Source organism: Ischnura elegans, chromosome 5 (assembly GCF_921293095.1).
Source record: "Ischnura elegans chromosome 5, ioIscEleg1.1, whole genome shotgun sequence".
NCBI classification, from domain to species: Eukaryota; Metazoa; Arthropoda; class Insecta; order Odonata; family Coenagrionidae; genus Ischnura; species Ischnura elegans.
Window position 1 is genome coordinate 78,375,382 of NC_060250.1, and position 14,311 is coordinate 78,389,692.

Consider the following 14,311-nt stretch of genomic DNA (forward strand, 5'->3'; position numbering starts at 1 on the left):
ATAGCAAATATCTTGCAAATGCCTTTCCTTATGATGGAAAAGATTATTCACTTCATGCAGATTGCCGTTTAGTAGTACTGAAACTAATGCAACCGTTTCTGTAAAAGGGTGAAATTTTACTGTAGATAATTACATTACCTCAGTCAAATTCGCCGAACAATAAAAAAGCTAGGGTACTAGCATCGTGGGAAAGGTAAATAAATAGAAGAGAAGTACCAAAATAAATGAAATCACATATACACCACAAGAACATATGCTCAGCGATGGCCTATCCACTCGTTGTAAAACACTTCTGATTTAGCAGGTATTCACGGATAGTGTACAAGGAGACTACCTAAAACATTTCGCGCAAGACGCTTTTGAAAAAGCTCGATACAGAGTTGGCTGATACTCAAATTAGATCTCGACAAAAGCGTGGCGTGTCCAATGGTGCAGATTCTTCTTACGGGATTCTGCAAAAAAATATTTCCAAGCAAAACCAAAGTGCAAAAAGAATCGATCAGTTTGGAATTGTATGACCTGCCAAAAGTCTTTGTGTGGGCAATTTAAATGAACGTCAATGCTTGAACTGTTTAGCACCTTGGCCAAATGCGTGGCTTATCAAATGCATATGTTTTGCTTTATTTAATTATCTTCCCAACTTCCATGTAGCTAAGGTAATATTTTTGATCATTCAAACATAATGATAAAATGTGTTGAAATGTCTATGTTTGATGTTTTATCCAATTACTCTGTGAAAATCCTATTAAAACAACATAACATGTAGGAAAAAAGAATTCCAAAGCAATACTGTCGAATCTCGCATTTAAAAAATATATAATTTTTTGTTTAAATCACGTCTGAAATAATGCAATAATAAACAAAAATGGTAAACTAAAGCAATGTATAAATAAAAACATAGATAAACTGGAAAATAAAAAATTATAAGGTAGGAGTCAAAATGACTCCATTTGGTAGTTCTAGGAGGGGTGTCAAGTCCGGTATTCCTAGTGTTAAAGAGATAAAATCGTTCGGTACTCAATGAATAAAAATTCTAAAAGGCCGTTTACGTGAAGAATACCGAAATTTATTGGTGGGTAATTTGATTGAAAATTTAAATTTAAAAGAATTTCGAACACATTATATTATAATTAGATTGCATGAATATAACATATGAATTAATTAAAAAATACACAAAAGAGGTTATGAATAAAATGTGTACCCCGAAAAAAGCCATCAAAACAGTACTCTACGGCCGAATTAGCTGCTCGGGAGGGCGTACAAAGATGATGCAAATGTCTAGACTAACTACCATTTAAGTGGCATAAAACCGTAGAGTACTCAATGAATGAAAATCTAAGCGGCCTTTAATGGAGATGATTATGACGGGTAAGTTTCACACGGCGGGACGGTCATTAGAAGCTAAAGGAATACCGCTGCTATCAACGGTTAAAAAAGAATTAACAGGACATCTTGCGAGATGAAAATAGTTAATTTGACGGCGTATAATTTCTCAAAAACCGAAAGTTGGTTATTTAAAAGCAATTTTCGTCGGAATGACTCAATGGAAGAAGTTTCCCATTTAAGACTGAGATTAATCCGTATACATCTGGGTAAGCTCTCACTAAGCATAATACAAGGAAAGCCATATTATTTTTTTCTTAACAGAAAAATATTTAACAACGCACAATTGTCATGAATGTAAAACAAAGAGGGATTATCCTTTTCCTATTGCTCCTGGATAAACCGCAATTTAAAATGAAGCACCAAGATTAATAGGGAATTAGTCCACCTTCATATTATACAGTGTTCGATGCACAATTTTGTTGAGATAGCTTCAATCCAGTATATCGCCCTTTAAAATGTTTCCAGTACGAATATATTCATCGTTCCAGTATATCGTTCCAAAATTATTCTATTTTATTTATCACTGCGCTAAATACATTTTTAAGGGACAAAATCAAGGGTGCTGCTGGAATATTCTGAAATTACTGCAAAAGATAACACATCCACGTAACACTCAGCTGACATTTTTCACCTAACTGCACATTAGACCTCTTCGTAAATCGAAATGTAAGAATTTATTTGTGATTTACGCAGATTTATCTGATTTTCCCGAATGGCATTCTTCTGCACTGGTAAATTTAATATACAAGCGCTAAACGATAATCAGTTACACTGAAATATTCAACGGTATCAGGCTGATCATCCACGGCTTGGAGGGTCTTTTTAAATATTTTCCTCGACTGACTGTATGCCTTCTATTATCCAAGTCTTCCCATCCTATCGGCAATGGCTGCGTAAATAAAGAGTTAGAAATAGGAAGGGATTTTGGATATGTGATTAGTGTTGTGGCTAAGGTGCTGGTTTCCTCCCCCAGGCGTCCAGGTTTTGATACCAGCGATTGCGGATTTCTTAGAGAATCGACTCTGTCCTTGCTAGAAAGCTTTGTGGAGGAATTTAGAAAGCACAGCAATCCATCCGTCAAATGGAGCGTTAAGTCATGGTCCCCTCGTCGCTTTTCGTTTAGAGAAGATGGTTACCGAAGGCGAGTTTCTCTACACCCTTCCTTCTATACCCTTCCCTCATGCCGTATATGGACAAATCATTCGATAGCCTCCTCCATATTCCATACAAGAAGGGAATTGGGTTCAGCAAAAATCGATGAGATAAAACATTTTTCTCAGGCCTAACGTATAAAGATATCGTGTATCTTACTATTTTCAAGCTAATCAAATTTATTCGTAGGATATTATACCTTGGCGTCATCAAAAATGACAGATTAATAAAAAATCTTTGAACTAATAAAATATTATTATTATTGCATAAGTTACAATTTGTCAACTGGCCAGGTGGTAACATGTATATACAAAAAAGAAAAACACAACATCCCCACAAAGTCACATATCAGCTAGAAAGTTGTACAAATTTTAAAATTTAATTCAAATTTCTAAAAAATTAAATACTTTTTCAGCTTTTTCTTAAATAAGTTTACATTACTAGGAAAGGGCTCAAATAACACTGCAGGCAATCTGTTCCAATCTTCAATATGTTAGAAGCTACTCTGGAAGCACTGTCATTTCGGCATAAAGACGACAACTTAAATCGAACTGCAATACAACTCGGGATATGTCAATTAAAACCAGGCTACGAAAAAAGGAAAGTTTAAGAACTAGAGTCCCAAATCAGCAGTCAAATTTTCCACCTAGAGCAATCGTAAATTTACTTTAAAATGGTACTTCGTTGTACTTGAAGGATTGACCCAAATGCATTGAAACTATAAGACCCCGGAAACTATGCGCTCATTCCCTCAGAATGACCAGTTATTTTTTTTCAAATCAATACAAATATTTTGAGGTGATTCTAAAATACAAAATTTTAAAAAATTCAATAAACAGATTAATACTCCATCTAGCATGCGTCGTACTGTCTCTTCGTGTATTAAATAAGCGTACCGAGATGAACTTCAACCTAATATATGTAAAGTTGGAATTTCATAATATAATATGGATATGAAGAACATGCCGTTAATGATCAATAGGCAATACATACGGCAGCTACGAAACTGAGACCATCAAAGAAACAAGAAGCCAAAATGGATACTACCAGGATGTTCTTAAGAATAATGAGGAAATGTAATACAAGGAATCAATATCCATTTTGCTTACATATTTGCTGGAAAGAAAGCAAAGTACGCAAGAGTCGGCAAATGATACTAAAGATAACAACGAAATTAAACATTCCCTGGTAAGGTTCGCATGAACAGCTGAATGACGCAAAGGTAGATGCGTATGGGAGATGTAAAAAAAATAAGTGGAGAGAAACGGCAAAGCAATGAAATTCGAAGAGTTCCGGACACTTTTTCCATCATGGTGAAATACGGGGGGAGAGTGACAACTTTTGACTAAGCCCGCTGGAGGCGGAAGTATTGTTTCCGAGCCCGCGAGGATTTGGAGAAGGAAAGAATAAAATAAAAATGAGTAAAAAAACATAATCAACACAAAAACAGCAAAAATTGCACCGAAAAGTAAAAAAATGAATCTTTGAAAAAAATGAAAGATTTTCATCACGAATAAAACGTGGGTGCAAATCCTTACTCACCGATCAGGCTCCTCTACACTCTATTCGAATAAAACCAATCATCGCCCACGCTTTATTAAGCTCCGGGTGATAAAAAAAGTTCATTTTTCACAATGTTCAACAGAGCAAAAATATTCTAAAATCATCCAAATGCAAATCATGAATAAAATGAAGCTAAAAGGTATTTATAAGTATGCTCTCTAAGAAGACTGGCCTTGTAAGAAACTATAATTCACATTTCTTTAGCTGAATGACTTATGAACAAAATCTGATTGAAAACCGCCATTCGCAGGTAATGAGGCCCAAGGCTTAAAAGACAATTTTTTCTTGTCTTAATATATCTATGGCTTAGTTCTAATAACACGTAGATCAAAATTTGGCCGATCGGAGTGAATACTGCTAATTGTTTTGATAACAAATAAATCCAAGTGAAAAACAACTGTTTGTTTGCAAATGTATGCTTCTTTTTCAGTTTTATGTATTTTTGGTTTTTAATTCAATTAAAATTACCTATACATAATTAAAAACATAAATCGTTTTTTACTCCCCTAAAAGCTGCTATTTTTTTATATACCTGTTGTTAGAACTTGTATGCAGTACTTGCCTTCTGCAATCACTGCCAACATGTTTCCTATTTGCTGCCGATAAGGAAATGTGAAAATTTGCAATTATTCAGCAAATGAGTGAGAAGGTTAGGAAACTAGAGGCAATCCAAAAACTTTGATGACGAGTGTATGAGGAGGAGATGAATAACTCTACTTCAATCATTCTTTTAAGTTCATCACAAACAACTCTTAATTGCCCACCATCTTTAAAAGTCCTTCTGTTGACATGGATTTGGGGCATTCAATGGGTAAATCAAGGGCACGGTTCCATATGAGAGATGCAAGCGTGCCAGCAAGCTCTTGATACACCAAAAGCACCGTGTAGTAGTTCATCTCCGTCATTCCGTAATACTGGAGAAAGACATCAGAGTGAGCAGTATCATTTGACCATGGGCTCTGGACCTTTCCAGTTTCAGTAATAATGAGGGGAACAATCTTATAGAGCTGATCCAGCAACTTAAACAATTTGTAGTTTGGTAAATGCTTCTTGGCAAACTCCCGCTGGTACACATACTTATCGAGGATCTGCTCTACGCAAAACATCATGCCCATATTCAGGAATCACCTGCCCTGACTTAGCATTTTCCAAGTTAACTCCTTCAATTTCTCATCACTAACTTCACCACCGAATTCCTTATGGATTTTCCCAAGGAAAAGGAATACCTCCTGGTTAGCGAGGCCATTAAAGAGATAAGCCAAAGCGTTCAAACCTGCGGCGAATGACAGGTATGGATTAGACGAAGCAAACCCAACTAAACTCATCCATACGAATGGGCTATGCTTTATTTTCACCAAGCGTGGAATTCAAGATGAAACAATCCGTTCGGCGTTCAAGTATGCCATCATTTACCCCACTATGCCATCAACCTCCGAGCTTAATTCCAGTCTATCGAAATCCTGACACACTTTCACTAAGGAGTGAATTTGGGATAGTGTAACAGGTAGTGTACTAGACCTATGTATGGCATAAGCAAAAAATTGGAAGGAATTCATTCATTATAAAAGTACCGCGCGGCATGCTCGAACTACTCGCTACCTTCCCTCGGTCGCAACGACATCCGCGGGAGCTAATTAATACGTGGAGTGGCGTGGAGCAAAACGGGAAGTTTTTAGATAACTTGGGAAAGAGGTAAGCATAGAAGGATTGAATAAAATAAGACTAACATAAATGTATTTAACGGTGAAAACATGGTGAACATTGATGAACACCGAACATTGATGATGTCATAGAAATAAAAACTAATTATGGCACATTGCATCATGGTTTACATTCAACATGAAAAAAATTAGCCTTGTCGGGATTTAAAACCGAATCTCTCAAATTATGTCATCGGTTCAGGCTTGACGTGGTGAAAATTCGATCCATCCACGATAAAATTTAAACGGAAAATGGTAATTTTCCCTTTTTAAAACATAACGCCACTACCAGCCATGGTTTCGGCACTCCATGTCATTTTCAAGCTGATGAAGCAGACACTCTCTCAATTATATAGAGCCAAGGAAGGAGGAGAGAGTATATGGAAATCCACTCTCGCTACTTCTGTATACCCCCTCCTACTACTACCTTAGCTCTGTTATAAATACATGAAATAGTGTTTGAATTATCACCTTCAAATTGACACATAGTATCGAAACTATTTTCGGTAGTGGAGCTGTGCAAGTGCATATGCATATTAAAGTGTGAAAATTACCATTTGATAATATTTTACCACAGATTTCCCATGTATTGCCGCCCAAAGTTTTTTTTTATTCACACATATTTCACTTTTTGAAAATATTATACATATGAGCTCCATACAATGAACACAATTCAAACTGACTGAATAATTGAGGAAACCTTCTGCTAAGTATGTGCACAGAAATTTACGCTAAAATTCACATATTAAATGCATTGCAGGAGTATTGGCTCAGCACTACACTGGGTACCTATTACACCACCAAGGCATTCATTCCGAGGTGAAAGTGTGCTAGGAAATACATATGCCTGGAAATCAGCTTTGAGTATGATCGCATAAGAGGTAAATGAATGCTTAGAGCACACTTGAACGGCAAACGGGATTTATCGTGCTGAACTCCGCCTTGATATAAAAATACATCAACACCCACGTGTGAGACTGCGGACTAAGATATCTGTCTCACGTGGCACCTTATTGAGGCAGTAGCGTAACAATACAAAACGACAGAAGTAATGACACAATTTGAAAGCATGAGTCATTAAAATTAAAGTGCACGGAGATACAAAGCTACCAGCGACTACTTGAAGAGTGAAATATTACTCCGTGTGCCTTTTAATTACAAGTCATTATTTACATTTTCTTGCTAATTTTTTTTGGTTACCAATGTATGAATTAGAAACTTTGAGGCAACAAAATTGATAAAAGTGTTATTTCATAGTTATGTCCTCTGTTAACCACAGCCGGAACGGCGTTCCGGAACGTTTCGGCATCATAACACCACTGGAAGCAACGTAACGATGGTGAAACTCATTTTTTAGTTTTATTTCTTTTTAAAACGTAGCACAAAACATGCTCAACCTCATCGTTGGTTGAAACCCGTGGGAGTAAGGCCAAGAGAAAGACAGTAGTTCTAAAAAAAACTAAAGATTGAAGTATGCAACCGGTTAAGGTGAATTCACCGGGAGAGCCTCTTGCAAATCACCCTGGCCTGTCTCCTCGCCCAAATTGGGCTTCCGTCTTCAACTCACAATAAGACATGGTCTTATTGTGAGTTTCTAAGACCTTATGCCTGTAAATTCTATCCTCTTCATTAAAGGTACTGCTATTCTAAGATGAGTGTGCCTCAGCTCAACATTTCTCTTGCCCTTTCCCAGACTGGTCCATTCATTTCCCTATAGGTCTCCTTCCTTGCTTCCTCCTTTATCTGCCAAAAATACTTATCTCTTGGTTTATCTCTCAGAGAGGAAATAATGAGTATTAGTGGCCACATTTGCAGGATAATGTGGAAGAGTTTTTGGAATAATAATGCCACAAAGTTGAATGAGTATTAGATTTTTTAAATTTATTAACGTATTGTATAAATTTTCGTAAATCTATAAAGTATATCTGCCATTGATGATCCGCCAACTCGATGGAATGAAAATAAACTATTACAAATGAGTATGCAGTATGGAGCATTTCAATGGCATAGCAATCCAAAACTAAATCAGGCAGTACTGTAGGAGTATGTTAGATGTGGCTGACTCTAAAAAAGAACAGGAGTCACGAAGTCAAGAGAGCACTGTATAACAAAGCATTTACATCGCGATGTCGGACGGAACATCTTTTTTTGTTCATTTTTTTAAGACAAAAAATATTAATAGTGCCTGTAACACCAATGTATGACTGACTCATAAATTCAAAGTCAATAGAGCACTCTGGAACAATAAATGTTTGCATTACGATGTCGAAGAAACTTTTTGTGCTTAATTTTTTTAAGAAATAAATCTCCTTAATCCATGAAGTTTGTATCGCACCACATACTCGACCCACTCGTTCATTGGCCGAACCCGTGGGAGCCCAACGAAGAAGTATATCTGCACTGAATAATCGAATAACTAGATGGAATAAAAATAGACTATTACAGATTAGTATGCAGTATGGATCATATCAATGACATAGCACATCAAAAATGACTCGGGACCTACTGTTGTAGCAACGATGCCCGTAGCAACACCTCAATTGCGGCTGACTGTCTGAATTTGACTGAAAATCGAAGTCATAAGAGAACTCTCGAACAATAAATTTACATTAGATATAATAAATAAACTATTCAAAATGAGTATGCAAGATAGAGCATATAAATGACATAGCACTTCAAAACTGACTCAGGCAATGCAGTAGCAAGAATGCCAGTAGCATTACCTGAGTTGTGGCTGACTCTAAAACAGAGCATGAGTCTTGAAGTCAAAAGAGCACTCTGAAACAATAAACTTACATCATGATGTGGACGAATCTTTTTTTTTTGCTAAAGTTTTAAGAAATAAATTTCCTTTATCCAGGAAGGATGGCACAGCATGCACGACCTTCCTGTTCGTTGTCCGACATCCGTTGGAGCAGGACGAAGAATGCGATGGTAAATTCATAGAAAATTGATTAATATTAACGTTTGAATGTGAATCTGGAAGAGTATCCGGAAGAATTACGTCACTATACTGAATGAAACACTTTATTTAATTTGGTACCGTTTTCAGTCAATTTCTCGTTATTTTTTAACGTATACTTGCGCTGGATGATCGAAAAGCCGATAGAATTAAATCTTATCGATAAATATTCTGGGTAAAGCATATTAATGGAATAGCACTTCAAAACTGCTTGCCTGAAAACTGACAGCCTGACTCTGAAACAGGAGAGGTCAAAAGAGAACTCTGAAAACATAAATTTATACCACGAACAAAGCGTCTATTTTTGTTTATTTTTTCAGAAAAAATCTTCTAAATCCATAAAGTATTGCACAGCATGTTCGGCCTACTTTTTCGTTGTTCGACACCCGTGGGAGCGCCCAGTGAAAAGAGCGCGATGGTAAATTTTTAGAAACTTCATCAATGCCAACTTTTGAATGTGAATTTCGAAGAATCATTTTTTTAATTTGGAAAAGTTTTCAGTCAATTTCTCGTTATTTTGTAACTTATATCTGCACTGGATGATCGAACAACCCCATAGAATAAACTTTTATTGACAAATACGGTGGGTAAAGCATCAATGGAATATTACTTCAAAACTGACTTGGCCACTACTGTAGAAATACCGCAGTTGTGTCTTATTCTAAAACATCAGGAGTCACGAAGTCAAAAGAGAACTCTGAAGATATAAATTTATATCACGAACGAAGGGTCTATTTTTTGTTAATTTTTTAAGAAAAATATCTTATAAATCCACGAAGTATTGGACAGCATGTGCTACCAACTCGTTCGTTGTCCGACACCCGTGGGAGCGACCAGGGAAAGGAGCGCGATGGTAAATTCTTAGAAACTTGATAAAAGAAGGACTAGAAGAGAGGAGACCCGCAGATTCCGAGGGGGAATTAAAGAAGTTTTTGGCGAAGGAAACGGCCTTCCTCCCAAGACTACAAATACTATGCCCCACACGCACACAAACCTCTCCTCTTCCTCTCTCCCTAGGCCCTTTTAAATTTCCCAGAGCCGAGTGAATCGCGCGCGAAAGGCCATTAAGTGCACTAAGAGTGTCTCTCTTAGAGAGAAAGAACCCCGAGTCGAGGCGAGGATTTCCGAAGAAAAGCGGCTTTCCCAGCGTACTCAGAGTGATGTCCTACGGAGTTGTGAGCCGTTGTCCCGACCCGAATCATTTAATTTTTTGCAGCAGATTGCAATCAACTTCCTGAGCAGCGAAAACCGTAGTTCTAAAATTTTGGGTACACGAAGAATGACGTGGGGGAACAGATTTTTAATGGTCTAACCCCACGTTATTCTCCTCGCCTGAATATGATATAACAATGGGGATTTGGCCATTATTTCGGCACAATGAAAATCAAAAATGGATTCGAGGGGAATAAACTAGTGGAGGGACATATTATCCCAAAACTACAAAAAATGTTTTCTAAGTGACGCAGTTACGAATACACGATCGTGACATACTTTTTCATTTCATTGGATAACCAATAAATAATTAAACAACTCTTAAAGTACAGAATAAACACAATTAATACCTTTTCGCCAAATAAGGAGTTCGTATTCACTTTAAAAAGTAAGCACTCGCATTTTTTCTTAATTAATTATCGTCTCACTTGATAATGCAATAAATACTCGCTAAACATTTTCTTAAATCTTAATTTAAAAATTTAGTAACATATCAGTTTATTAGACTTAAGTAAAACCCTTAAAATAAAGTATGTTAACCCTAAGAAAATAAAATGGGGGCTACTTATTCTGAACTGCTCCGAAACTAATATTTTCTGAAACATTATAAATTATACAATAGTGGATGACCCCACTCTCATCTTTGCCAAACAAAAATTAGAGATGAGGTTTTGGTATGAATTTTAGAAGAAATTGATTCTCAACTGGAAGCAGACAAAAAATATAATCAAAAATGAATATAAAAGATGAAAAAATCAATTAGAACACCCTTACTAACAATGACTGATGCAATCATTTCAATTACATATGTATAATTTAAACAAAACTATAAATTAAAATAGTATGCTACAGATCACATTCGATCATAAATATAGCTTTACCAACTCTACTCCATGACTTTGGTAAAGTATTTTTAAACTCGGCACAAAATTAGAAATAGTGAATCATGGTCATATTTGTCATACAGAATTTAGGTGAAAACTTCGAAAAATTCGTAACTTCTCTGACATTCAATACATCAAAACAGTACGAAACCTCATATTGTTGATCGATGGTGGTCAACCCGCAATTTAAATCATGTTTTAAATTTCGTACCCAGTACGCGTTGACTAATGTAAAAACTGAATAATGCGTTGGACTAAAACTTAAAAAAGAGATAAGTACGTGGGTGTTGGCATCTCATGAAAAACCTTCGAGTAATTTTTACTTTCTCACGTACTATTCTCCACAAATCAGTGGCAGAGGAAAAACTTGGCATGAGAAACCCCTCACAAATTCACTAAAAATATTATTTTTTGATGTTTGTATTTGTACACCACATCAAACAATGCTTCCTTCTTTCCTTTCCCCAATAAAACTGCAGATAACCCGATAAAGCAATCGGCCATTGAATTATCTTCCAACTCCCCAGACGCTATCTACCGTGCGCAATTCTTCTGCTTTCTCTCTTTATCCCTACAGGGAGCTCACCTGCCCTCTGCGGACGATTCCCCATCTGCCTTACCCACTTTCCCTCTTCTCTGATCTCATCTCCACGTCCGGGATAGAGACGGAGCATGGAGTGAGACACTTCATGTGCTCCATATCCCTTTCTTTCGCGATCCGTAGCTAGAACTTCGTGACTCCCATCGTATTCAGTTATCCAATCCAGAACCACCCTCTGCTTTCCCTTTCTCTCATGGTGGTGTTGGCATATTTCTTGAGATTATTGCGTAAAATGCTGAGGGGTGCGTAACAGTTAAGCATGATTATTTTTTGCGGTACAAAGTATAAACCTTCTAAAGTCCCTGAGATGAAAGTTCAGGAAACTACTATTACGTAATTTTTCGAGAAAGAGACAGTCAAATAATTATTTTTTTTTTAATAATTACGATTGGAGCGTTTAACCCGGGGTAGAATTATTTAATTCCAATGTCAAAAGATATTACATGCCCGTAAACTGGATGTTGGGATGAAGATTACTTCACATGAAACGTGACATACCACTCATACGCAACTGAGAGTCAATTATAATTCATATTCCGTTGCATATTTCATATTGGTAAAATACAATTATATTTTGAGACACTTATGATAGCATATGAACTTTTCCTTGGCCGAAAAATACTACTACCAAGTTAAATTAACGAAATAGCTTTTATGAGATGTAAATAGGATTGAGTAGAGGGGAAGGTTGAAAAATTACTTTATTCAAGATCAAATTTGCACTTTGCGGGAAATACATGTAATCATATTAGGGTCTCAGATTCGATTTTTTTCAAAATCGGATAATGATAGCCACGGTCGCCACAGTTTTAAATGTTGGTACTTAGTTATAAATTTAGTGGAAAATCCGGCGTAATTTGGAGATGATCACCTACTAGGAAGAATGCCCACTTCGGTAATAATTCAGGATAATTTCAAGCAATTAATTAGACCTTTCAGTGATTTATGCAAGAAATTTAAAGTGCATGTTAATGCCTCAATTACGTCAGTTAAATTAAAGTTGCTGGGGGAAGGAGTTGGAGAAGGGAGGATAGTTGTACAGACAGATTATTAACAGTGAGTAAAAAAAGAGGCACTCGGACGTGGGAAAACTGTACAAACTTAAACACTATCTTAATTAACAAAGTATTTACCCGAAATAATTCAAAGAGCATTTCCACGTCAAAATTTACTTTTTAAGGATTCTTTATGGTGGATATTTATTTCTAAAAGATCACTAAGATATTTACAAAGGGATAAAATTAAAAAAAAAACTTGGTATATTATTCTTTCTCGTTGACGTTTTCGATCTTAATCACCTTTCTTATTAAAAACAATGACATGTTGAAGTGTCTCATCGTCCTACGTAAAGAATTTCAATAAATTTTTGAAATTTTGTATTTACTTAATGAGCGGCCAAAACATGAATGTATTCCATTTCCCTTGTGTTCTGTTACATTTTAGGATATTTTTGTTGCTGATCGTAAAAAAAAACAAAAGAAGTCACTGAAAAGGAAAAACCAGGGATCAGAAAAGAAGGACCAAGGCTACGAAAACTTGAAAAATGAAAATAATTTCGCCCCGCATAATGCAAAATAACGAGTGAGTAATGAAATAGAATACAATGGACAGAAAAAATAAGCAAAGAAGTTTTTCTTTCGGGAAAAGAGCCAACTTTAAGCATGCTACACGATCTTGGAAACAAGGCAGCGCCCCTCGAGCATATATTAGTCTCAATGTCCTCTTGCGAGTCTTAATAAATAGCATTGCTCGTTTAACAATGCATGATGAAACGTAAAAATATAATTAATTACGAGAAATCACTTTCAGTGCCCCTAGCTGTACAAAGGAATTCTTCAAATCGGATGTATTTATCATTCCAAGTTCCTTCTACTTTCTCTTGAACATCACCTCTAACCACGGCAGAGTGAAAGCGAGAAATTAATTTTAAAGGATGAGATCCGTATTATTTTTAATAAATTACTTATCAAAATGGTTCTAGAAGTTTTTTTTATAAAAAGGAGACTTCTAATATAATTACGATGCTAGGAGCATGGTTAAGTTGAATTCGTAATAATAGCATTAGCATTATCTACACCATAGATCATACCATCGAGATGATAATCGGTTGGCAAAGAATAGGGTAATTGTTGTGAGCCTGAAGAGAGTATCTTTTACGTCAATCAATCAACAACACATCAATGAATCAACATTGTGAAATTCAATTCCTGGTAATTAAAATCCTTATTATCAGAGCGTTGCCAAAATGTAAATTTAACTATAGCAGCTATTCAAGTTTTCGGGTAGGTTCTAAGAATACATTCTCTCCCTCAACTACCTTCCAATGCCTTATTCCAGAGGATAAGTAAACCCACAGTACAAATGAAGAGACTTTGCGATCAAATTTTCAAGTACATTAAAATAACTTCAAAGTCCAAACCGTCGTTCTTTCTTAAACAAACTGTAAGTCACTATGTAACTTCATTGCTATTACGCAGCTTTTGCATCCCATTATAGCTTCCAATTTCGATTTAAGTAACACCAGCACTGGTTTTTCTATTCATACAACTTTAAGCTGATTTTATAAGGTCAAACTCGGCTGAAGTAAAAATAAAAAAATGAATGATATATGTCAATATGTTTGTGAAATTTTGTATTTATTTAATGAGCGGCCAAAACATGAATGTATTCCATTTCCCTTGTGTTCTGTTACATTTTAGGATATTTTTGTTACTGACTACTAATTTCTAACTAACTAACATGATTTTCATTTTCTCCTGTTCCCCTTGTTCAACTTAAAAAAAAACAACGATAATTTTAAAGTCAGCAATCCTTTGATATTCTTCGCTTCCATGCATGCATATTTTACACA

General features: G+C 35.9%; 1 pseudogene; it reads right to left on the minus strand.

The window, feature by feature from the left end:
• Positions 1 to 4,727: 4,727 nt before the first annotated feature.
• Positions 4,728 to 5,426, minus strand: LOC124159729 (annotated as a pseudogene).
• Positions 5,427 to 14,311: the final 8,885 nt, after the last annotated feature.